Here is a 26,393-nt window from a genome sequence, read left to right on the forward strand (position 1 = left end):
TATAATGCTTATCTAAAGATACTGCATTCTTGATACTGCATAATTAAAAAACGTTTCAAAATCTTTTGGAAATTAAATTTCCTCTATCAAATATTTATTTGTCCTTTAAATCTCTATTTTGGTTATACTGCAAATAAAAGTGGACTCTTTGCAATACTAAAATGAATAAAATGTTTCCCAGGATGATTTATATTTGGAAGAATACTGGGAAGAGTGCCTGGAATCAGACCCAACCTTACATTTCCCTATGTTATCTCTGTGAAAGTATTTATGTAGTTCTTTATATAATTATTTCTTAAGAGAGGAAGAGAGGGAAGGGCTGAGCAGCTAATAGAGGCACTCAGCGGAATGCTTAAAGTGAGTTATGATGTTTGTTGACGTTGCGATGGTTCAGATAAGGAAGATGCTTGCAAAATGATGAACTAGATTTGATATGAGGAACTGGGAGATAAGAAAGGAAACAATATTTTTCTCTTACCTACTACTTATCACATGTAGACTTTGCAGTATTTAACTCTTTCAGGTGAAATGCATTCAGATATCCACTTGCTGTTAATGGAAGGAGACAGGAGGCACAGCGTCTTTCAGAGTTACTGAGGCAGGTGCACTGGGTGAATTTCTCGAGCTTCTCACTTTTTTGTGGTCAGACTAATTTGAGTGGATACGTTCTGATGTCAAAATCTCAGACCCACCCACATACTGGAAAGCAGATTCAGATGCTAACACACGAGGTACTCAAGGCATGTCCCAATGGTAGCATGAGAGGCAGTCTTCCTAGTGACAGATCACGCCCTGGTTTTGGTTCACCAGTCTCATTGTGCTGTGTTTCAGCTTACACTGCAAAGCCTCTGTTTTCATTGTGCTTTTTGAGGGTTGCGAGGGCTGTCATGAGACAGGTGTGGTTACTGTAGACTTTTACAAATTAAGGAGGACAGGTCCGATTGTTCTTGTATCAACTAGATGATAAAACAGAAGATCAGCATTATCAGCTCTGATGTCACGTGTCATTGAATTTCCTAATTTTTTCATCTTTCATATTAATGATTTGTCTGCACTACAGTAGAACTACCTTTCTATGAAAAGAACATCCATTCCTGAATTTAAATTTTTCAGTGGTGGATATTACCACGATACTTAAAGCTGTACTTCTTTCTGCACTTCCCTGGATTTTGCTTCCAACCTCTTGAACTGAGTGTGTTTGTCTGAGAACAGATGGGAAAGCTGTATTCTCTGAAAATGCTGGTCCTTATGTAGATATTTGCAGCCTGTGCTCAAATTTGACGTCAGTGCTAGGGAAGCTCATGGAGCAGATTGTCTTGAGTGTCATCACGTGGCACTTGCAGGGCAACCAGGCGATCAGGCCCAGTCAGCATGGGTTTATGAAAAGCAGGTCCTGCTTGACGAACCTGATCTCCTTCTATGACAAAGTGACACGCTTAGTGGATGAGGGAAAGGCTGTCGATGTGGTCTACCTTGATTTCAGTAAGGCTTTTGACACCGTTTCCCACAACATTCTCCTGAAGAAACTGGCTGCTCATGGCTTGGACTGGCATACGCTTCGTTGGGTTAAAAACTGGCTGGATAGCCGGGCCCAAAGAGTTGTGGTGAATGGAGTCAAATCCAGTTGGAGGCCGGTCACTAGTGGAGTCCCCCAGGGCTCAGTACTAGGGCCAGTCCTCTTTAATATCTTTATCGATGATCTGGATGAGGGGATCGAGTGCACCCTCAGTAAGTTTGCAGACGACACCAAGTTAGGTGCGTGTGTCGATCTGCTCGAGGGTAGGAAGGCTCTGCAGGAGGATCTGGATAGGCTGGACCGATGAGCTGAGGCCAACTGTATGAAGTTCAACAAGGCCAAGTGCCGGGTCCTGCACCTGGGGCGCAACAACCCCAAGCAGAGCTACAAGCTGGGAGATGAGTGGTTGGAAAGCTGCCTGGCAGAGAAGGACCTGGGAGTACTGGTTGATAGTCGGCTGAATATGAGCCAGCAGTGTGCTCAGGTGGCCAAGAAGGCCAACAGCATCCTGGCTTGTATCAGAAGCAGTGTGGCCAGCAGGTCTAGGGAAGTGATTGTGCCCCTGTACTCGGCTCTGGTGAGGCCGCACCTCGAGTACTGTGTTCAGTTTTGGGCCCCTCACTACAAGAAGGACATGGAGGTGCTCGAGAGAGTCCAGAGAAGGGCGACCAAGCTGGTGAGGGGTCTGGAGAACAAGTCTTAAGAGGAGCGGCTGAGGGAGCTGGGATTGTTCAGCCTGGAGAAGAGGAGGCTCAGGGGCGACCTCATCGCTCTCTATAGGTACCTCAAAGGAGGCTGTAGCGAGGTGGGGGTTGGTCTATTCTCCCACGTGCCTGGTGACAGGACGAGGGGGAATGGGCTAAAGTTGCGCCAGGGGAGGTTTAGATTGGATATTAAGAAGAACTTCTTTACCGAAAGGGTTGTTAGGCGTTGGAATAGGCTGCCCGGGGAAGTGGTTGAGTCACCATCCCTGGCGGTCTTTAAGAGACGTTTAGATGTTGAGCTTAGTGATATGGTTTAGTGGAGGACTTGTTAGTGTTAGGTCAGAGGTTGGACTAGGTGATCTTGGAGGTCTCTTCCAACCTAGACGATTCTGTGATTCTGTGAAAATAACTTTAATGTTCCTACTGATTAACTGAACAGACTGAACTCTTGGAATCCCTTTCAGTAAGGTGTATTTGTATTTTCCAGTTCTTTCAAATACATACACAGGACTCTGCTTTGAATCTTCAGATGTTAGGTGCAAATGTTGATTTAAATATTTTTTATACTGAAGTATCTGTATTTACAGTTTTATGTGAACGTGTTTTGTTATAAGAAATAAATAATTGTGGAAATGGAAACAGGTTCTCCAATCACTTACAGTGTCAGCTACATTGAGAAACGCAGTAGCATCTTTTTTCAAGTGTCAGTGAAACTTATAAAAATAGATGAAATTAAAAACAGTGAACAAATACACTTCAATTAATTACTCTCTTGCAGCCTTCAGGCAATGATTTTCTAACTTGGGTTTCTGCAGTTTTTAAGAAAATGGAACAGGAATTATGTGAGGTCAGCACTGTTATCTAAAATTATCCAGTGACATCCTACCATGATGAACTTGCTGTAAAAGGATTAAAAGTATGTTGCTTGTTCAGTATTTCTTCTTATGCACATAAAAGGAGTGGAAACTTTGTTTTGGACTCTACCAGTAAAAAATTGCCATTTCCAAAAATCTAATATAAATCCAAATTTGTTGTGGCCCATTGGATTATGACAAGATATGGGGTAGGAGCAATATCTCAAAACATCAGTAAATGTAGGATAAAGGATGGACATGATAAGATCAGCAGGTAACTGCAGCTACAATCTATTATTACTGTATAATATTCCCTGTCTGGGGATCACATGAGAATGCAGTATTGATCAACATATTTCTAGGTTACAAAGATTTTTACCAGCTTTTTTTTTTTTTTTTTTTTTTTTAACAGGTGAAGTCAAATGCGAGGCACCAAATAACAAGCTGGATAAGTTCACAGGAACTCTTACTCTTCGAGGAGAAAAATACGCCCTGGACAATGAGAAGATGTTGCTGAGGGGCTGTACTATTAGGAACACGGAGTGGTGCTTTGGTCTCGTTATTTATGCTGGTGGGTAGAAAAACTGACATGAACTGCAGAGCACAAAAGCTTTAGCACAGAAGCACATCATACTAGTAAGGACAAAGGAACCAAATATTTTCCTCTTTGGAAAATATGTTTCTACCAGCTAAAACCAAAAAAAGCAAAACAATACATGCAATCCCTTAGATTAAATCTAGACTAGGAGTTTTGCATACTGTAGGGGATTTTAACCTGAAATTTTTAATAGTGTTCTATAAGAGAAAACTGGGTTGCAAACAATATATTATAACATCCCATTTGATCTTAATTAAATGCTTTTGTTAACAGAAGTAGTCTCTTATTTCTGAAAAACATGCAGTAAATTATATGAGAAAAGTCTTGGTCACTCAATAAGAAAGAATTTAAGAATTAAATCTGTTTAAGAATTAAATCTGAATTAAATCTGCCATTAGTGACCCATGTTGTGTCAATAGGCATCTCTCTCCCCAGACTTGTTCAAAATTTCCCACTCTTAAGTATATCCAATTAAAAATTCCACAGCATTTCTATATGACTTCAATCCAAATTGGAATATCAGGGCCATCAATGATATTATTGTAGACTATTAGATCTATGCTTTTTACAAGCATAGACCTATTGTTTCTACGGTTCTGTAGACATATGAGACAATGTATAATATGTCACTAATAACAGAGCAGTATCAGGTATTCTGTGGAAAGTAATTCAACCTGAAAGGAAGGATTGACTGTTGAAAGAAGGGAATTGATCAAAATCCAGAATCAATGGCTTTATGTGACTCCATATAATCTAAGGGAAGTGACTTAACCTTTTTCTGCCTAAATTTCCTACTAGCACTGTAAACTGTATGTACCTACCTTCAAGAAAGCTATGATGGGTATTTATTCGGTAGAGCACAGTGAGGCCTCAAAGGGAACTTTTCGCCCCTTGCCGAGGCAATCGGCTCTGGGGCAGACGCGTTCTGCAGCGGAACGGGGGATCGGGACAGGCAGGGCTTTTTTTCCGACATCGAGGCCTCTCGAGGGAGCCGCCGGGACCCGGCAGCCCTCTCGAGTGAGGCTGACGAGGCGTAGGCGGAGCCAGCAGCGCCCCCTCCCCGGCCATTCAAAAGCAGTCCCTAGGGAGCGCGAGCGACCAGGAGCGCGTCAGAAGGGTGGGGTGCGTCAGTTCGCGCAGGGAGGGCAGAGAGCGCAGAACGTTCCCCCCCCTGCCCATACGAACAACTCCTCTAACGGCTGTCGACTGCTAGCTGGGCTGCAATGGTCTACACCAGGCAGACTGCTCTCTCTAGAAAGTCTGTAACCACCCAGACTGACCACCTGCTCAAAAATGTGGCAGTTCAGGTCTCTGGATGTAGGGAGTGTCTGAGCCTGTTGCTGCCATCTGAGGGAGGCAGAGGGACTGTGTGTGTGAGGTGCGAGCAGGTGGATGACCTGGTCTGCCTGGTGTCAGAGCTCAGGGTGGAGGTGGAGAGGTTGAGGGCTATCAGGGAGTGTGAGCAGGAGATAGACTGGTGGAGCAACTCCCTGCAGGGCCTGAAGGAGAGGTACCGGGGTGAGACACCCCAAATGGGGGTGGACCCCCTGCCCTGTCGGGCAGAGGGAGGGGACCTAGGAGTTGAGGAGGAATGGAGACAGGGCCCTGCTCGACCTCACAGGAGATGCCCCTCCTACCACCCCCACCTTCCCAGGTGCGTGTACACAACAGGTTTGAGGCCCTAGAGCTTGAGAGACCGGTGGGTGAAGATGAGGTAGAAAGTTCTACCCAGGAGGATGCCTAGGGTGAGGAGGTTGACTCCACACCTCAAGACTGCCTCCACCAAGAAAGACAGAAGGGTAATTGTTGTAGGCGACTCCTTTCTCAGGGGAACAGAGGGCCCTATTTGTCGGCCTGACCCTACCCATAGGGAAGTCTGCTGTCTCCTGGGGCCAGGGTCAGGGATGTTGCCAGAAAGCTTCCCAACCTGGTTCGCACCTCTGACTACTATCCGCTTTTGATAGTCCAGGCTGGCAGTGATAATATTGAAGAGAGAAGCCTGAAGGCTATCAAACGGGACTTTAGGGGACTGGGACGGTCAGTGGATGGAGTGGGAGTACAGGTGGTGTTTTCGTCCATCCCTACAATAGTGGGGGGGGTACAGAGTGGACACGGAAAGCCCACCTGATTGACACGTGGCTCAGAGGCTGGTGCCAACACAGAAATTTTGGTTTTTTTTGACCATGGGGCGCTTTACTCGGCACCCGGCCTGATGGCCGCAGACGGGTCCCTATCTCTAAGGGGAAAACGGATCCTAGCCCAGGAGCTGGCGGGGCTCATACAGAGCGCTTTAAACTAGGAAAGAAGGGGGACAGGGATGAAATAAGGCTTGTTGGAGCTGTGCCAGGGGTAACAATGGCAAGGTCGGGGGAGAAGGCAATAGCCCGACTGAAGTGCATCTAAACTAATGCACGCAGCATGGGTAACAAACAAGAGGAGCTGGAAGCCATTGTGCAGCAGGCAGGCTATGACTTGGTTGCCATCACGGAAACATGGTGGGACCACTCTCATGACTGGAGTGCTGCAATGTCTGGCTATAGGCTCTTCAGAAGGGACAGGCAGCACAGAAGGGGTGGTGGTGTGGCTCTCTATATTAGAGAGTGTTTTGATGTTGTGGAACTTGAGGCTGGGACTGATAAGGTTGAGTCTCTGTGGGTTAGGATCAGCGGGAAGGCCAACAAGGCAAGCATCCTGGTGGGGGTCTGTTATAGACCGCCGAACCAGGATGAAGAGACGGATGAGGAGTTCTACAGGCAGCTGGCAGAAGTTGCAAAATCGTCAGCGCTTGTTCTCATGGGTGACTTCAACTTCCCAGACATATCCTGGAAGCACAACACAGCCCAGAGAAAGCAGTCTAGGAGGTTTCTGGCGAGCGTGGAAGATGATAGCTTCCTGACGCAGCTGGTTAGAGAGCCTACCAGGGGAGGTGCCCCGCTAGACCTTCAGTTCACAAACAGAGAAGGACTGGTGGGAGATGTGGTGGTCAGGAGCTGTCTTGGGCAGAGTGACCACGAAATGGTAGAGTTCTCTATTCTTGGCGAAGCCAGGAAGGGGACCAGTAAAACTGCTGTCTTGGACTTCCGGAGGGCTGACTTTGAGCTGTTCAGGACACTGGTTGGCAGAGTCCCTTGGGAGGTGGCTCTGAAGGGCAGAGGAGTCCAGGAAGGCTGGGCACTCTTCAAGAAGGAAATCTTAATGGCTCAGGAGCGGTCTGTCCCCACGTGCCCAAAGATGAGCCAGCGCGGAAGAAGACCGGCCTGGCTGAGCAGAGAGTTGTGGCTCGAGCTTAGGAGAAAAAAGAGGGTTTATAATCTTTGGAAAAGAGGGTCGGCCACTCAGGAGGACTATAAGGATGTTGCGAGGCTGTGCAGGGACAAAATTAGAAAGGCCAAAGCTCATCTGGAGCTCAATCTGGCTACTGCCGTTAAAGATAACAAAAAATGTTTTTTATAAATACATCAGCACAAAAAGGAGGACTAAGGAGAATCTCCATCCTTTACTGGATGCAGGGGGAAATTTAGTTACAAGGGATGAGGAAAAGGCTGAGGTGCTTAATGCATTCTTTGCCTCAGTCTTTAGCGGCAAGACCAGTTGTTCTCTGGATACCCAGTACCCTGAGCTGGTGGAAGGGGATGGGGAGCAGGATGTGGCCCTCGCTATCCACGAGGAAATGGTTGGTGACCTGCTACAGCACTTGGATGTACGCAAGTAGATGGGGCCGGATGGGATCCACCCGAGGGTACTTGAGAGAACTGGCGGAGGAGCTGGCCAAGCCGCTTTCCATCATTTATCAGCAGTCCTGGCTATCAGGGGAGGTCCCAGTCGACTGGAGGCTAGCAAATGTGACGCCCATCTACAAGAAGGGCCGGAGGGTAGACCCGGGGAACTATAGGCCTGTTAGCTTGACCTCAGTGCCAGGGAAGCTCATGGAGCAGATTGTCTTGAGTGTCATCACGCGGCACTTGCAGGGCAACCAGGCGATCAGGCCCAGTCAGCATGGGTTTATGAAAGGCAGGTCCTGCTTGACGAACCTGATCTCCTTCTATGACAAAGTGACGCGCTTAGTGGATGAGGGAAAGGTTGTGGATGTGGTCTACCTTGACTTCGGTAAGGCTTTTGACACTGTTTCCCACAGCATTCTCCTGAAGAAACTGGCTGCTCATGGCTTGGACTGGCATACGCTTCGTTGGGTTAAAAACTGGCTGGATAGCCGGGCCCAAAGAGTTGTGGTGAATGGAGTCAAATCCAGTTGGAGGCCGGTCACTAGTGGAGTCCCCCAGGGCTCAGTACTAGGGCCAGTCCTCTTTAATATCTTTATCGATGATCTGGATGAGGGGATCGAGTGCACCCTCAGTAAGTTTGCAGACGACACCAAGTTAGGTGCGTGTGTCGATCTGCTCGAGGGTAGGAAGGCTCTGCAGGAGGATCTGGATAGGCTGGACCGATGAGCTGAGGCCAACTGTATGAAGTTCAACAAGGCCAAGTGCCGGGTCCTGCACCTGGGGCGCAACAACCCCAAGCAGAGCTACAGGCTGGGAGATGAGTGGCTGGAAAGCTGCCTGGCAGAGAAGGACCTGGGAGTACTGGTTGATAGTCGGCTGAATATGAGCCAGCAGTGTGCTCAGGTGGCCAAGAAGGCCAACAGCATCCTGGCTTGTATCAGAAGCAGTGTGGCCAGCAGGTCTAGGGAAGTGATTGTGCCCCTGTACTCGGCTCTGGTGAGGCCGCACCTCGAGTACTGTGTTCAGTTTTGGGCCCCTCACTACAAGAAGGACATGGAGGTGCTTGAGAGAGTCCAGAGAAGGGCGACCAAGCTTGTGAGGGGTCTGGAGAACAAGTCTTAAGAGGAGCGGCTGAGGGAGCTGGGATTGTTCAGCCTGGAGAAGAGGAGGCTCAGGGGCGACCTTATCGCTCTCTATAGGTACCTCAAAGGAGGCTGTAGCGAGGTGGGGGTTGGTCTGTTCTCCCACGTGCCTGGTGACAGGACGAGGGGGAATGGGCTAAAGCTGTGCCAGGGGAGGTTTAGGTTGGATATTAGGAAGAACTTCTTTACTGAAAGGGTTGTTAGGCATTGCAATGGGCTGCCCAGGGAAGTGGTTGAGTCACCATCCCTGGAGGTCTTTAAGAGACGTTTAGATGTTGAGCTTAGTGATATGGTTTAGTGGAGGACTTGTTAGTATTAGGTAAGAGGTTGGACTGGGTGATCTTGGAGGTCTCTTCCAACCTAGACGATTCTGTGATTCTGTGAACCGGCTTTAGAACTGCTAAGCTTTATTTCTAAAATTCATGAACTTGTTTCATCTCCAGGGCCAGACACCAAACTAATGCAGAACAGTGGAAAAACAACTTTTAAGAGGACAAGCATTGATGGGCTCATGAATGTCCTTGTGTTGATGGTAAGTCTGATTAATTTAGCTTAATTTCTTCAGATGTGTTCATCATTTCCAGATGCTCCACCTCTTTGTCCACACAAATGAAGGAGTATCAGAAGTGACTAGTGATAAAAAGAAAAATTCTGTAGAAATGTATTAGCAGACTGAGTCCTGCAGCGCCTCTGCCAACCCATCTTGCAAAGCAAGGCCATTACATTGACAATGTTAAGGACCTTTCTTCTGAGCTTTTCATTTGCTGTACTCTCTCTTGCTCTACGTTTTTTTTGTAAGAATCACTTTGAAGACCACATATGCCTTTTTTTCCCTAGTAATTTTGTCATTTTCTATTTATATAAACATTAGCAGTTCTCCCTCTTCCTGATTTCTTGGCATCTTTGATATCTGCATAGGACTTGGTAACTGAGTTTCTTAATTTACATGATGCCAGCTTTTGTCTTATCACATTAGGGTAAAAAGTTAGATGTGGTCCTGTTAATACCCAGAAAGTGGTGTTTTTAGCAGCTGGGAAATTTGAGAATGCTAATCTTAAATAGCAGTCACTCTCCACAGATGATAAAGCAGATCTAAGCTGAGGTTTACGCTAGCCAGTGGTTGTAACAAATGGCAAACACTTCCAGGCAGAGGTAGTGATTTTTTTGCAGACTCCCCCAAGATTTTACCACTTGAGTTCAAAGCTACTCAGGGAAGGGACTGTTCTGGTTGTTACTGCTGTTCTTCAGAGGCATGCATTCTGATGGTGCTTTACTCAATGTTGTTTGAAGAAAAGCTATTTAGTTTCAAGGATTTATTTTCCTTCAGATGCAATCATGTCATGCTTTTTCATGCATGCTGCACTGCCTTCAGTTTGTGACGCTGGGAAGGTCTGGCCACTTTTGTGGTCACCCATCAGTGCCATCTGTTTCCTCTTCTTCCCTCCTGCCCTTGCTCTCCATCCCATCCTGGCAGACAGGCCAGGGGCTGGATCCATCCCATGGTACTGGAGCAAGCCCTGGGGAAGACAGAGCTTGAGGTGTCCAACATGCAGCCTGCCTACCTCAGCCCAGGGCAAAGCCAGTGCAGGGCTGTTCTGAGCACTCCCTGCCCTCCGTGACTGTATGCCTCCTTGGCACTGGGGCTCATAGCACAAACACCTCTAGTCTCCATCCTGGCCAATTCATCCCAGACCCTGTCCTCTCGTTTCTCTCTCAGAATCACAAAAGCTCTTTAGTTGGGTCCCAGGATGGGAGACGTTGTTGGGCAGAGCAGGCTGTGCCTATGAGACTGAAATTGCACCAGAGGAATGGTGGTTAGACTGACTGCCAGAGCTGTGACGCAGGGTCCTGCACATCTGCATGTGCATATCTGCTGTAAAGCAATGCCACAGCACAAAGAGCCACTCCAGGGTCATCTTCAGGCCCTCTGGAGTCCTTGCTCAGTGTATAGTGAGGACACTCCCTTGACTTTAGTAACATTACACCAAACTCTGCCAAGTGAAATTCTTGCCTATCATCATCAGCTTGTTTTCTTCCCTTGAACTTAAGGGGACAGCAAAACCAAGCAAGTTTTGGGCATCTAACATTCAGAATTTTGCAGGTTTCTGAAAAACTTAAATATTTTTAAAGGTGATCTGCTACATCTGGAAAGCAGCAGGGAACAGAGATGTCAGGGATCCAAAGAGCAAAGAAATGGAGCAGAGAAAAACTGTACAGCAAACTCAGAATTTAGCATTCAGTGAATATTTGCCAAAAGTTCTTTCACAAGTCAAGGGTCCCACCAAGAGCTTTCAGTCTGTTTGGCCTCTCTTCATCAATGCGAATAAGATGGATTTATTTCTGGGCTCTATTTAACCAAAAAAAAAAAAAACAAAAAAAAAAACACTAAGTTGCAGTGGATTGCATCAGCCTCTGCCTGGGTTCTTGGGCACTGTTGGAGCCTAGCTATGCATTTTTAAGGCACCTAACATTTTGGTGTCTAAGTACAGCTCTGCCCTAACAAGCAACAGACTCTTGGCACACCAAAGGGGATGTGGCATCAGGTCCTTCCAACTCTCTGAGTGGTCAAAGGTTGCGAAGCGCAGTCATAAAAAGAGGCACTATATTGCGCTCTTGAGTTTGGAAATACAAGCAGCCACAGCTTGCTATAAATAGCTTATTTTACCTTAATGAAACTTGTTCCACGTTAACCCTGGCAAAGCTATTTTGTGTTTAATTGTCCATAAAACTTCAGGGACAAATAATTTTTTGGCAAGGCATGCCAAGGGAGTCCTGGTTCAGCATTGATCCTGGTCTGTCCCTACATGGGTTAATTGGGAATAAACCTTTCCAGATGAAAACCACTGTTTGTTCATGTTTGGGAGCATTTCTCCCTGCAAGGCTCTTTGGCAGAACAGGGCAGAAAACAGCAGGAGAGGAACACAGCATTTCTTGGGGAAAGACATGAATATTCCTTGGCCAGGGCCACTACTGCCAGAGCCAGGAATGGTTTTTCCTCCAAAACTTACTTTTTTGGAAGGTTTAGGAAGGCACATTTTCAGAGAAATATAGCTGTCCGCTTCATCACTAAATGCCTTATTGCTTAAAATCCCGGAGCAGAACTCAAAGTGCCAGCAAAGAAACCGAGACTGTTTTAATTTGCTGTCTGAAAGGAAATGTCTATCCGAAGTCAGCTCCTCCTTCCAAAAGTTTGACTCAGTCCTGCAGAGGATCCATCTCTGCACAGACAGGTCCCTGAGAGGGAGGCTGCTCATGGTGGGAAGTGCCCCCGGTCTGTGATCAGGTTTATTCACATCCTTCTCTTGCAAAGCTGTGGCAATGATTACAACACGCTACATGCAGTTGTTTCTCTGTAGAGAAATTAATCTCTGGGCTTGGTCTTTCACATTTGTCTGAAAGTAAACAGCATGTTAGTGGTCTTTGTGTAAGTGTGAGGACTGCACACAAATCGAGTTGTTAGGGACAAGAGCATTGTCATGCAAAATGGACATAAAGCAAAATGGTCAAAAAGCAAATGTGGTAGTAAGACACGAACTGCAGTATTACAGGAGAGTTCAGCTGTCTTGTCCTACATATATGTCTGTTGCTAAATCATACACTGAATTTCCTAGATAGATTTATGATGACAAACTGACAAATTTTAACCTGTGGGGCAATGAGGAATCATTAAGGGTATGGTGATAGGATAAAAGAGCCAGGTGCCTTTTCTAATTAATTTCTTTTATAACAGACAAGGTCTGCAGAGAGAAGTCATATCTTTTTCTTGACCAACTGAAATACCTATAAAAACGGATGGGCTTGTCTGTTTTCTTCATCTATTGGTTTAATAAAGGACATTACCTGTTCCTGGGTCATGCCTCTCACATATCCTTAGATCATCATGATTATAACAGCTCAAAATGAAGTCTGTTTTTAGTGCTGCCAACAGTGGTTTAAAAACATCACACCACATTCCTTACTAGCAAGCAATATTGTCTGCATTTCACCAGTGCAGTAATTCATTGGGCTCCCCACAATTACATAGAAAAGCTACTACTGTTGTGGGAAATAAATGTGCCTCCTGAAACTCAGCACAATGCCTCTATTTATGGAAGTCCCCATTTACCATCTTCTAGGTATTAAAACTCAAGTTGGTTGGACATGAACTTTTAACCAAGTGATTCAAATCATACCATAAAGTATCACTCTCCCCCTCATAAGTTACCTCAGCAATATAAGCATCTGCTATACCAGCAATGTTTCTACATTTGTACCACATTTATTGTTTTAAAAACAGTTGGTTACTGTTGTAATGTGGTTATTGCTGAGTGGCCTTAGACATTATGGCCCAGTGTACTGATACTTCTTCCCTAATGATCATAGTTACAAGAGAAGATTTTAAATTGTTCTGTTGTGCAGCCTGTTGATTCCATAGCCTCACATTTCTATTAGGATGGTAGGTGTTTTAAGGCAAATATCTGGAGAAGTCGATATCAACAGAATTGTTTTTATTATCATTTGTTCAGGAATGATGTCATGCTAGCTTCTGTTTACCTTTCCAACAGTCACCGTTTCAACATTTCAAATATTGTAATTATGTTAGCAAATTTTCAGTATAGTGGAGCTTCATAGCTTTCAAAGCATTGTTAAAAATTAACTTCATTTGTTAATAACATTTCTCAGTCCCTTCAAGCTTTCAGCTTTAAATTACCTGGACACACTGATTTGATGTTGTGGTTTAACCCGGCCGGCAGCTAAGCACCACACAGCCGTTCTCTCACCCTCCCCCGTCCCTCTCTGGGATGGGGAAGAGAATCAGGAAAATGAAGCCTGATGGCTTGAAGGAACCTTGATGGCCTGAGGTGTCATGGGCCCATCGGGCTATAAATAATTCACCTTTATGTTGCCAGTCCAGGTCCACCTGAGCCACTTCAATCTTAGCAGCCTGATCCATCTGCTGGTTGTTTTGATGTTCTTCAGTAGCCCGATTCTTGGGCACATGAGCATCTACATGGCGTACCTTTACAACCAGGTTCTCTACCCGGGCAGCAATATCTTGCCACAATGCAGCAGCCCAGATGGGTTTGCCCCTGCGCTGCCAGTTGTTCTGCTTCCATTGCTGTAACCACCCCCACAGGGCATTTGCTACCATCCATGAATCAGTATAGAGATAGAGAACTGGCCACTTTTCTCGTTCAGCAATATCTAAAGCCAGCTGAATGGCTTTCACTTCTGCAAACTGACTCGATTCACCTTCTCCCTCAGCAGCTTCTGCAACTCGTCGTGTAGGACTCCATACAGCAGCTTTCCATCTCCGATGCTTTCCCACAGTACGACAGGACCCATCAGTGAACAGGGTGGTGCTTCTAGACCTTGTCCTTACCAACAGGGATGGGCTTGTTAGGGATGTCAAGGTTGGGGGCAGCTTGGGATGCAGCGACCATGAGATGGTGGAGTTCAAGATGGAACTTGGTGGAAGAAGTAAGGCTGAAAGCAGGATTGTTACCCTGGACTTTTGAAGAGCCAACTTTGACCTCTTCCGGGACCTGCCTGGGGGTATCTCCTGGGCTAGGTTGCTAGAAGGCAAGAGTGCTTGTGAAAGCTGGGCTACATGTAAACAGCACTTCTTCCAAGCTCAGGATCGGTGCATCCCTAAGAGTAGGAAATCGGGAAAGGGGGGCAGGAAACATGCGTGGATGAGCAAGGAGCTCATCGATAAGATCAAAAGGAAGAGGAAGGTCTATGAAATGTGGAAAAAGGGCCTGTCCTCTTGGGAGGAGTATCAAAGTGTTGTCAGGGCCTGCAGGGACGTGACGAGGAAGGCTAAAGCCCACCTAGAGATGAGGCTTGCAAAAGAGATAAAGGATAATAAAAAGTTTTTTTTTTTAAGTATGTAAACAGTAAAAGGAAGACTAGGGATAATGTAGGTCCCTTGCTGAACGAGGGGGGTGTCCTGGTAATGGGAGACGCCGAGAAGGCGGAGATACTGAATGCTTTCTTTGCTTCAGTCTTTGCTTCAAGGACTCCCCCCCGGGACTCCTCGACCCTGGCAGGAGGAGAAAGGGTCTGGGAAATGGAGGGCTTCCCCGTGGTTGACCCGAGGGCAGTTGGGGAGCGCCTGAGTGGGCTCAACGCACACAAATCCATGGGTCCCAATGGGATGCATCCACGTGTGCTAAGGGAGTTGGCAGAGGTGATCGCCGAACTGCTCTCTATCATCTTTGAAAGGTCCTGGAGAACAGGAGAGGTGCCTGAAGATTGGAGGATAGCCAATGTCACTCCAGTCTTCAAGAAGGGCAAGAAGGAGGATCCGGGAAACTACAGGCCAGTCAGTCTCACCTCTGTCCCTGGCAAGGTGTTGGAACAGCTTGTTCTGGATGCCATCTCCAAGCAATTGGAAGAGAAGAAGGTTATGAGGAGTAGTCAGCATGGATTCACCAAGGGGAAGTCGTGCTCGACCAACCTCGTTGCCTTCTCTGATGGCATCACCAGCTGGGTAGATGGGGGGAGAGCAGTGGATGTCATCTACCTTGACTTCAGCAAGGCTTTTGATACTGTCTCCCATGACATCCTGATAGCAAAGCTGAGAAAGTGTGGGATAGAGGAGTGGACAGTAAGGTGGGTTGAGAACTGGCTGACTGGCCGAGTTCAGAGGGTGGTGATCGGCGGCGCAGAGTCCGGCTGGAGCCCTGTGACTAGCAGTGTTCCCCAGGGGTCGGTGCTGGGTCCGGTCTTGTTCAACATCTTCATCGACAACCTTGATGAGGGAATGGTGACCACCCTCAGCAAGTACGCCGATGACACAAAGCTGGGAGGAGTGGCTGACACGCCAGAAGGCTGTGCTGCCATTCAGCGAGACCTGGACCGCCTGGAGAGCTGAGCAGGAAGAAACCAAATGAGGTTTAACAAGAGCAAGTGTAGAGTCCTCCACCTGGGAAGGAACAACCGGATGTACCAGTACAGGCTGGGGGATGACCTGCTGGAGAGGAGCTCTGAGGAGAAGGACCTGGGGGTCCTGGTGGACGACAGGTTGACCATGAGCCAGCAATGTGCCCTCATGGCCAAGAGGGCCAATGGGATCCTGGCGTGCATTAAAAGGAGCGTGGCCAGCAGGTCAAGGGAGGTGATCCTCCCCCTCTACTCTGCCCTGGTCAGGCCTCACCTGGAGTACTGTGTCCAGTTCTGGGCTCCCCAGTACAAAAAAGACAGGGATCTCCTGGAAAGAGTCCAGCGGAGGGCCACAAAGATGATACGGGGCCTGGAGCATCTTCCCTATGAAGAAAGGCTGCGAGACCTGGGTCTGTTCAGCCTGGAGAAGAGAAGACTGAGAGGGGATCTCATCAATGTGTATAAATACCTGAGGTGTGGGAGACAGAGGGATTTGGCCAACCTCTTCTCAGTGGTTTGTGGGGACAGGACAAGGGGCAATGGCCACAAGATGGAGCACAGGAAGTTCTGAACCAGCATGCGAAAGAACTTCTTCACCATGAGGGTGACAGAGCACTGGAACAGGATGCCCAGGGAGGTTGTGGAGTCTCCCTCTCTGGAGATATTCAAGGCACATCTGGACGCCTACATGGGCAGCCTGCTCTAAGGAGCCTGCTTTGGCAGGGGGGTTGGACCCGATGATCTTTCGAGGTCCCTTCCAACCCCTTCGATTCTGTGATTCTGTGATTCTGTGATCAGTGAACAGGGCATATTTCTTCTCATTTTCTGGTAGCTTGTTGTACAGTGGGGCTTCTTCAGCTCGGGCCAACCCCTCCTCTGATGATATCCCAAAGTATTTGCCTTCTGGCCAGTCCATAATCACTTCCAAGATTCCTGGGCAACTGGGGTTTCCTATTCGAGCCCGCTGAGTAACCAGTGCAACCCACTTGCTCCATGTAGCATCAGTTGCATGATGTGTAGAGGGGACCCTTCCTTTGAACATCCAGCCTAGTACCGGCAGTCGGGGTGCTAGGAGGAGCTGCGCTTCAGTACCAACCACTTCCGAAGCAGATCGAACTCCTTCATATGCTGCCAATATCTCCTTTTCGGTTGGGGTGTAGGGGGCCTCAGATCCTCTGTATCCCTTACTCCAGAAGCCTAGGGGTCGACTTCAAGTTTCCCCAGGTTCTTTCTGCCAGAGGCTCCAGGTGGGACCATTCTCCCTGGCTGCAGTGTAGAGCACATTCTTTACATCTGGTCCTGTTCGGACTGGCCCAAGGGCTACTGCATGAACTATTTCCTGCTTAATTTGTTCAAAGGCTTGTCGTTGCTCAGGGCCCCATTCAAAAGCATTCTTCTGTACGGCTTCTGTACGGCTAATTCCCTCAGGTACTGAATTCCCTTCTCCATAGTGGTCCACTTGCCTGGTAGACATACAAATTCTTCCTTGAAGGGATACCTTTCCTGCACAGCTGACAGGAGACGCCTCCAGAGGCTGCGAGATCGTGCTCCATCTCCAATTGCTTTGTCAATGCCTGCGTCTCTAGCAAGGGATCCCAGCCGCCTGGCTTCCCTGCCCTCTAATTCCACACAATTGGCTCCGGTGTCCCAGCAACGGAGCAGTCAGGTGACAAGGTGCTCACCTAGACAACAACTGAAATCTTTTTGCACATCTCGTAGCTCACGCTGGTATAGATTTCTGGTAGTTGTTGTTTTTGCGATATCTTCATCTTCATCCTCCTGTTCCTCTGATGGCCCGGCCTTGTCTTCTCCATACCTAGTCTTAGCAGGAGTTTCTCTGCGTTCTAAACGATCTGACTCTCTAAACCATTTTTTCATCTTGGGGCAACTTGCACTGGTACAGTTTGTTTCCCTGACCCAGCCACAGGGCCCGTCACAGGGGTTGGAATCAACACAGGACCTGCCACAGGGGTTGGAACAACCGCTGGGCCCGTCACAGGAGCTGGAACGACTGCTGGGCCCGTCACAGGGGTTGGAACGATTGCAGGGCCCGTCACAGGAGCTGGAACGACTGCTGGGCCCATCACAGGGGTTGAAATGACCACTGGGCCCGTCACAGGAGCTTGAAAGACGGCTGGGCCCATCACAGGGGTTGGAGTGGCCGCAGGAGCTGGAGTGGCCGCAGGGGCTGCAGTGGCCGCAGGGGCTGGAGTGGCCGCAGAGTCCATCATAGTGTTTGGAATGGCTTCAGGGGTTGGAGTGGCCGTTGGGCCTGTCACAGGACTTGGAGTGTCCACAGGGTCTGTCACTAGGGTTATAGTGGCATCGATTGCAGCTCGATAGGCACAGGCCAGACCCCAGCACATTGCAGTGATTTGTGTCTCTTTGGAATTGCCAGGGTGATGACACACCTTTTTCAAGCATTCTAACAGTTTTTTAGGATTTTGTAGTTGTTCAGGGGTGAATTTCCAAAGCACTGGAGGTCCCAATGATCTAGATGCATGCACATATCCTCCCACAATCCCTGCCACTCATAATTATCCTGCCTCAGGACAGATCTCTGGATGGCATTCCTAAGTAGTTTTTTAACCTAAAACAAATTCTGAAGCGCATTCATGAGACATAACAATAACAACATGCTGGTCTGAACATCCCAAGGATATTCAACATCTTTAAGAACTGTCGTAACTAGCCTGGAGGAGAAAAGAGGGGTGAAGGAGAAAGGGAGAGCGAACGAGTAGGAAAAATATCTCCCCCTGTCCCCTCCACAGATTGGCTCCCTGAAGAAAAAAGGTAAAATGTGTAATTGTTAATAGTTTCTGAGATATGGTTTCCAAAGTATGGAGTTGACGACAGTGCTGAGTACAAATACCAGGTTAGTCTCATGACCAGCAATTTCATCATATCATAAGCCAGTGTTACACCGCACAGTAAAATAATGATCTTAAACCAGGCCCCGGAAAGGATAAACAGCACGACAGGAAACACATACAGTAAGTAGTGTGCTATATAACTCAATTTGGAAAACAGGCACAGCAGACTTGAGATCAAAGCAATCAACATTGTGACTAGCAACTATTAAGCAGATCTAATACTTACACCAGTTTTGGTTTAGCACACTCTGGTCAGATTGTCGTTATCTTAAACCTTCTTTGCTGCACGTTGGGCACCAAAAAGGGCTGCTGTGGTTTAATCCAGCCGGCAGCTAAGCACCACACAGCCGTTCGCTCACCCTCCCCCCTCCCTATCTGGGATGGGGGAGAGAATCAGGAAAATGACATCCTGTGGGTTGAGATAGAGACAGTTTATTAGGACAGAAAAGAAAATAATAATAGTGATAATAGTACTACTACTGATAACGTGTACAAAACGAGTGATGCACAATGCAATTGCTCACCACCCGCTGACCGATGCCCAGCCTATCCCCGAGCAGCCGGCCCCCCACCCCGGCCAGCCACCCCTATATATTGTTCAGCATGACGTCAGATGGTATGGAATACCCCTCTGGCCAGTTTGGGTCAGCTGTCCTGGGTCTGTCCCCTCCCAGCTCCTGCTGCACCCCCAGCCTGCTCGCTGGCAGGACAGAGCGAGAAGCTGACAAGTCCTTGGCTTGGTGTAAGCACTGCTCTGCAACAATTAAACCATCATGGTGTTATCAACATTCTTCTCATCCTAAATCCCAAACACAGCACCCTACCAGCTACTAGGAGGAAAATTAACTCTATCCTAGCTGAAACCAGGACATTTGAAAATGCTTGTTATTAGCAGGTAGAGACACATATTGTTCCTTGTCACAGTAGGTATACTGTCTTTTCCATCTGCTACATCATATTGTTAGCGTAGCAACCACATAACCACCAAGTGATTATATGAAGGTGCTTTATTCAGCGCTGGAAGCCGGGGCAGGTGCCCAAATCTGGCTTCAAGTCCCGTTACTTTCCAGCCATTATTTATACATTCAACATTACGTAAGGCATTCATATTCATTACAGGTTGCAACATCAGCCTCGCATTCCATTCTAATTAGCTCTCCTCCCATTTGCACATGCGTGGTGCTCTCTGGTGGTCGTCCAGGTGGTCGTCCAGATGAAGTAAGGAGTCTTCCTCTCCGCTAAACTTTTCACCTTTCTCACTCGACGCATGCTCCCTCCGCTCCTTGGTTCTGCTTCAACTCATTTCAGCACTTCCAGGCCCTTATCCAAGGTCAGGTTGTATCTGTTCCCTCCCAGGGTTCCCCTTCAAAGATTCATTTGACTGTTCAGTATACTCCCTAAGTTTCCCAGTATACATAGATTATTTGATAATATACTCCCTAAACTTCCCAGTATACATAAATTAATTGATAATGTAAGTACATTTGGCAATGCTTAATTATACTGTATGACCCATCACCTAAGAGACATTAATAAAACATCCATTCGATTCTCCCCAACACTAACATTTCCCCCCTTTGAAAATACTTCACTCATACCAAGAGCAAGTATTTTCATTACTATTAGGTTGAATCAGGTTAGTAGAGGTTAGTGAGTATAACTTGATATAGAGATTAGTAAGTATAATCTTAACGCATCTTCGTTAGTCTACTATCTTATTGATTCCTCTATGCCTGCTTGTTAATGCTAGTACTATAGGATGGGGGTGGAGTAAGTGGGATAGGGTGTTCTGGGTGATTCCCAGTAAGGACTCTCATTATTCGGCGATTCCATGCACTACTCCTAACTATTTCTCCTTTCACACACGAGAACATTACTCCCATTGCAGCGAATACAATTAGCAGCAGCACAATGCTTTGTAGGAGGGACTTGAGCCATCCTTCCAGATGAAGGCCTAGTCCCTCAAAAGTTGCTCCCAACCAATTTTGCTCAGATTCTTGCTTTTCTTCCTCTAGCTCATGTTCCACATGAGCTAGTTGGGATATGTCATTTTCCACATCTGTAGTTACATTTGGAATATGTACACAGCAATGATCAATTCTGCCTTTCAAATATCCACACACCCCATGCTCTTTTAACAAAAGCATGTCCAGAGCCATTCTGTTTTGCAGGGTCATTTTGGTTGTGGCCTGTAATTGTAAGTTTAAATCTTTGAACCCCTTCTTGGTTACCTTTGCCAACCTGTTTACCAGTAACATGTATATTCGGGTTCGGTTCAGGAGACTCATAAGGTTTTCCATACATGATTTCATAGGGACTTACTGACATCCCACTTCTTGGCTTTATTCTAATTCTTAGCAAGGCTATTGGTAAGGCCTGTGGCCACTGTATCTTAGCTTCCTGACAGATTTTGCTTAATTGTCCTTTTAAAGTTTGGTTCATCCTCTCTACCTGACCACTAGATTGAGGCCTCCATGGGGTATGTAAGTTCCAGGTAATTCCCAGTAACCTACTAACCTCCTTAACCACATTGGCAATGAAATGTGGTCCCCTGTCTGAAGAAATACCCAATGGTACACCAAATCTAGGGATTATTTCCCGTAGTAACCATTTTACCGTTTCCTTTGCTTGGTTGGTGCGACAGGGAAGGGCCTCCGGCCATCCTGAAAAGGTATCAACCCCTACCAATAGGTATTTATAACCTCTTGCTTTAGGCAGTTCCACGAAGTCTATTTGCCAGTAATCTCCAGGCTCTATCCCAGCTCTAGTTCTTCCCATCTCAGCATGTTTCCTTGCTACCGGATTATTCTTTAAGCAAAGCTCACATTTTGACATTACTGACTTTGCCATTGTTAACATGTGTACCGAGATGACACCTCATTTCAAATAGGTCACCATTGCTCCTGCACCCCAGTGACATTCATTATGTTTTATTTGTAAGATTTCTCGCATTACTATAGGAGGCACTATGAGTTGTCCTGTCGTAGTCACATACCATCCGTCAGGATTCTTCTGGGCCTTCATCAAATTTGCAAGTCTCTCATCTTCTGCCGAATACTTTGGGTCTTTAGGTAATTTAAAACAAGAGAGGCCTACCTTTGATGGAATTAGAGCCATTACTTTCCATACTTCACGCGCAACATTCCGGGCCGTCAAATCTGCCAATCTGTTACCTTCTGCAATCTCTGACATCCCTCCTTGATGGGCTTTACAATGCATTATGGCCACCTGTTGGGGTTTCTGTACAGCTGTTATTAATTTCAATATTTCTTCCTGGTATTTTATATTAGTCCCTTGTGAGGATAGCATTCCCCTTTCTTTCCATAATACCCCATGTACATGAACTACCCCGAATGCATATTTTGAATCTGTCCAAATATTCACGTTCTTACCCTCGCTTAGTTCCAGGGCTCGTGTCAGGGCAACTATTTCTGCTCGTTGGGCTGAAGTTCCCGGAGGTAGGGAATTTGCCTCAATCACTACCTTTGATGTAGTTACCGCGTATCCTGCGTAACGAGTCCCATTTTCCACAAAGCTGCTTCCATCTGTGAAAAGTTCCCAATCCGGTCTCCCCAGAGGCTGATCCTTTAAGTCTGTTCTGCTGGCATAGGTATGTTCGATGATCTCCACGCAATCATGACTGAGGTCTCCTTCCTCCGTAGTTGTTCCTAGAAACACTTCTGGGTTCAATAAGTTAGTAGTTCTTAAGATTACATCATCTTGCTCAGTTAGTATAGCTTGATATTTCATCATTCGTCTGGGTGATAGCCAATGGCCCCCCTTTTGCTCCAATACCGTAGTCACCATATGTGGCATGAACACCTCAATTCGTTTCCCTAATGTGAGCTTCCTGGCTTCCTGTATTAAAAGGACTGTGGCTGCCACGGCCCTTAAACACGAGGGCCATCCAGCGCTTACCGCATCCAATTGTTTAGAAAAATACCCCACAGGTCTTTTCCAGCTCCCAAGTCGCTGGGTCAGTACTCCTAATGCCAATCGTTGTCTCTCATGCACAAACAGCTGGAAGTCCTTTGATAAGTCTGGCAAGCCCAAGGCAGGCGCCTTTATCAGGGCTTCTTTTAATTTCTTAAAGGCCTCTTGTTGTGGCTTTCCCCAGGTAAATGTACAGGCCTTTTGGGTTTCATAGAGGGGCTTTGCTATGAGTCCATAGTCCATTACCCACAGTCTGCACCACCCGGCCATACCTAGGAAAGCCCGTAGTTCATGCAAATTTCGCGGCTCGGGGATTTCACAAATAGCTTGTATTCGGTTAACTCCCAATTTTCTTTGTCCTTGAGAAATTTCACATCCCAAATAAATTACTGTTGTGCACGCGATTTGTGCCTTTTGTTTAGAAACCTTGTACCCATTTAGTCCCAATTGATTCAAAATATCAATAGTTACCTGAATACATTCTGACTCTCCTTCGGTAGCTATTAATATATCGTCCACATATTGTAACAGCAGGTATCGATCCTTTGGTACCTGAATCTGCCCTTGGTTAATCCAATCTTCTATTTCTTTAGCTAGTTGACCGCCGAAGAGGGTCGGGCTATTCTTGAATCCTTGAGGCAATCTTGTCCAGGTCAGTTGCATCTTTCGTCCGTTCCGTGGATTTTCCCATTCAAAAGCAAAGAGTTTTCTACTATCCTTGTCAATGGGTATGCAGAAGAAGGCATCTTTTAAATCAATTACCGTAAACCACTTATATTTCTCTTTTACAGATGTTAACAATGTATAAGGATTAGCCACCACTGGGTGAACATCTTTTGTTATTTCGTTGATTGCCCTAAGGTCCTGCACTAGCCTGTATTCCCCATTAGGTTTCTTTACTGGGAAAATTGGGGTGTTATATTCAGATTTGCATTCTTCCAGAATGTGGTAGCTAAGAAATTTATCTATAATCTTTACTATTCCTAGCCTAGCTTCTAGCTTCAATGGGTACTGTTTAATCCGTACCGGTCGGGCCTCTTCCTTAAGTTCAATTTTTACTGGCTGGGCTACTTTTGATTTTCCGGGCACGTCCGTTTCCCAAATCGTAGGCATTACTGCATTTTCTACCTCTTTTGGTATATGAGGAACAGCCTTCTCTTTAATCATTAATATTTGTCCCACTTTTGATTCCGGGATTCTCATAATCAATTCTCCATCTTCAAACGTTATGGTAGCGTTTAGTTTAGTTAACAAATCCCGTCCCAAAAGAGGAATAGGGCATTCTGGTACATATAAAAATTCATGCGTAATTTCTTTACCTCCAAACCGTAAATCAAGGGGTTGTAAGAACGGCCGTATTTCCTCCTTCCTGGTGGCACCTACAATAGCAGTTTTCCTTTCCCCTATCTTACCACTTAATCTATTGAGTACTGAATATGTGGCCCCTGTATCAATTAAAAATTTTACTTCCTTATTTCCTATTTGAATTTTTACTAAGGGCTCTTTAGTTTCTGCTACCGGATCTCCTAGTCAGCTACTATATTCCCCCAGAACCATCGCCTTAGCTGCTTCTTGGTTTCGGAACGAATTTCCCCCACCAACGATCAGCTGTCCACGGAGAGGGCACTCGTTTTTCCAATGACCCTCCCCCTTACAATGGGCACATTGGTTAAGACCCAGCCAGTTTCCCCCTGAGCTCGGGTAGCCTCTCCCTGTTCCTCTACCTCGACCATTAATATTTCCTCTTCCCCTGCCCCTTAATCCTGCATGTTCTCTCCCTTGAATTACTGCTAATAAGTTCTGTTGTTGCCTTTTTGTCGTTTCCTTTTCTCTGTTATTATACACTTTCCAGGCTATTTCCAACAGCCTATCCAAATTTCTCAAATCTGCACCTTCCAACTTTTGCAATTTCTTCCTAATATCCTCTTGGGCTTGTCCCAGGAAAATGAGTGCCAATTGAGCTTTAGCTTGCTCAGTCTCTACGTCTAAATCTGTATATTTCTTAGCAGTTTCTTTCAATCTCTCTAAAAAGGCGGAAGGTGATTCCGCTTTTTCTTACCTGACATTATACAATTTTGACCAATTTATGGTCCGGGGCATGGCATTCTGTACCCCGACTCGTACCCAATCTTGATATCTCTTCAGCCTCCTTATTCCATCCCCTGTGTTATAATCCCATTGGGGATCCTCAGTGGGGAAGTTTTGATCTAGATTTCCAAGCACTAATCCATTTCATATATCTTCTCGGGCTCTCTCTCTGGCTGCCCGCAATACCATGTCTTTTTCTGTCGAGTCCATCAAAGTATCCAGGATCACCTGGAGATCATCCCAATCGGGATTATGGGTTTTAATTATCATTTTCATTACCCTGGCTACTTTATCTGGGTTTTCCCTGTAGGTGCCGGCTGCTTGTTTACATATCATTAAGTCCCCAGCTGAAAAAGGCACCTTAACATATACCGGTCCTTCTGTCCCCACTCCTTGCCTGAGGGGAGCGATTATTTTCCCTCTCTGTTCATTTATAGTTTCTCCTGCCCTTCGCTGTTGCTGAGTCCTATGTGACACAGGGGAGACTAAAGTCAGGGATTCTCCATCACTACTGCTATCTTCATTTTCTCTTTTCCCTCCCTGTCCTGGCTCTTCCGGCGGAGCCGACGGCGCAACTTCCAAATCAATATTTCCATTATTCATTTCCCCATAATACTTATTATTCTCTATTGCCTGATGCTGTATACAGCGTCCCTCCTTAGTACATGCACAACAACGTTCCTCAGTTGAAACTTCAAGCACCATTATTCCACAAGCATGCTGCCATTCAGGCTTTCGGCGCAAATAAAAGAATAATTCCACATACGGCAGTTCATCATATTTTCCTTCCCGCTTGCAAAATAGCATTAATTGTAAAATTGTATTATATTGCAATGTTCCATTCTCAGGCCAAGTTTCTTGGTCCTCTAGTTTATACTGTGGCCACCAAATATTACGATAATCAATCAGCTTTCCTTTCCGCATTTCTTGACCAAAACCTCCCTCTTTCCAATGTGCTAGCAAACACCCCAGTGGGGATGTTCGCGGGATAGGTACATCTTTTCCCAGAATACCTTTAATCTTTTTCATTTTGAGCTTATGATACAAACCCAAAAGCTGCCGGAGCAGCAGCACACTCCCCCAGAAGCTGCCAGAGCAGCAGCACACTCCCCCAGAAGCTGCCGGAGCAGCAGCACGCTCTCCCAGAAGCTGCCGGAGCAGCAGCACACTCTCCCAGAAGCTGCCGGAGCAGCAGCATGCTTACCACATACCAATAATACCAGGTGCTGACCCTTCAGCACAAACCAATACAATTACCAATACCAAACCACCAATGCCGAACCTGCAGAGCTTTCGCTCTGTCTAACGGACGGCGCCTAGGCTTACCCTGGGAGCTCACTGCCCAACCGAGCGTGGCTTTCGCCGCGTCTGACTGGCAGGCTTTCCCAACCAAATCGGTACCGAATACCCAAAGTTGAAAGCACCTTTGCTTACCGCTCCAGTGGTACGTCGTGAGCAGCGGAGGTCGGTCGCGGTCGACTGCTCCCCGAGAATCCCTCGGTGCTGGCTGGAGCGAAACCGAGACACGATCCGCCTCAGCAGTCCCATCTGGGTCGCCAAAATGTTAGCGTAGCAACCACATAACCACCAAGTGATTATATGAAGGTGCTTTATTCAGCGCTGGAAGCCGGGGCAGGTGCCCAAATCTGGCTTCAAGTCCCGTTACTTTCCAGCCATTATTTATACATTCAACATTACGTAAGGCATTCATATTCATTACAGGTTGCAACATCAGCCTCGCATTCCATTCTAATTAGCTCTCCTCCCATTTGCACATGCGTGGTGCTCTCTGGTGGTCGTCCAGGTGGTCGTCCAGATGAAGTAAGGAGTCTTCCTCTCCGCTAAACTTTTCACCTTTCTCACTCGACGCATGCTCCCTCCGCTCCTTGGTTCTGCTTCAACTCATTTCAGCACTTCCAGGCCCTTATCCAAGGTCAGGTTGTATCTGTTCCCTCCCAGGGTTCCCCTTCAAAGATTCATTTGACTGTTCAGTATACTCCCTAAGTTTCCCAGTATACATAGATTATTTGATAATATACTCCCTAAACTTCCCAGTATACATAAATTAATTGATAATGTAAGTACATTTGGCAATG

The 26,393-nt window shown here is 46.5% G+C and overlaps 1 protein-coding gene and 2 long non-coding RNA genes across 3 annotated transcripts in view; 1 reads left to right on the forward strand and 2 right to left on the reverse strand.

The window, feature by feature from the left end:
* The window catches only part of LOC308184893, a 470,974-nt gene that overhangs the window by 167,835 nt on the left and 276,746 nt on the right, over positions 1-26,393 (reverse strand). The gene's annotated exons all lie outside the window — the stretch shown is intronic.
* The window catches only part of LOC308184773 (uncharacterized protein), a 242,858-nt gene that overhangs the window by 127,013 nt on the left and 89,452 nt on the right, over positions 1-26,393 (reverse strand). The gene's annotated exons all lie outside the window — the stretch shown is intronic.
* Positions 18,770-24,951, forward strand: LOC308184925. Its single transcript, XR_013943044.1, has 2 exons — positions 18,770-20,069; positions 20,771-24,951. It is a non-coding gene; the product is annotated as an uncharacterized lncRNA (long non-coding RNA).

Source organism: Anser brachyrhynchus, assembly GCF_964034855.1.
Source record: "Anser brachyrhynchus genome assembly, chromosome: W".
Taxonomy (NCBI): Eukaryota; Metazoa; Chordata; class Aves; order Anseriformes; family Anatidae; genus Anser; species Anser brachyrhynchus.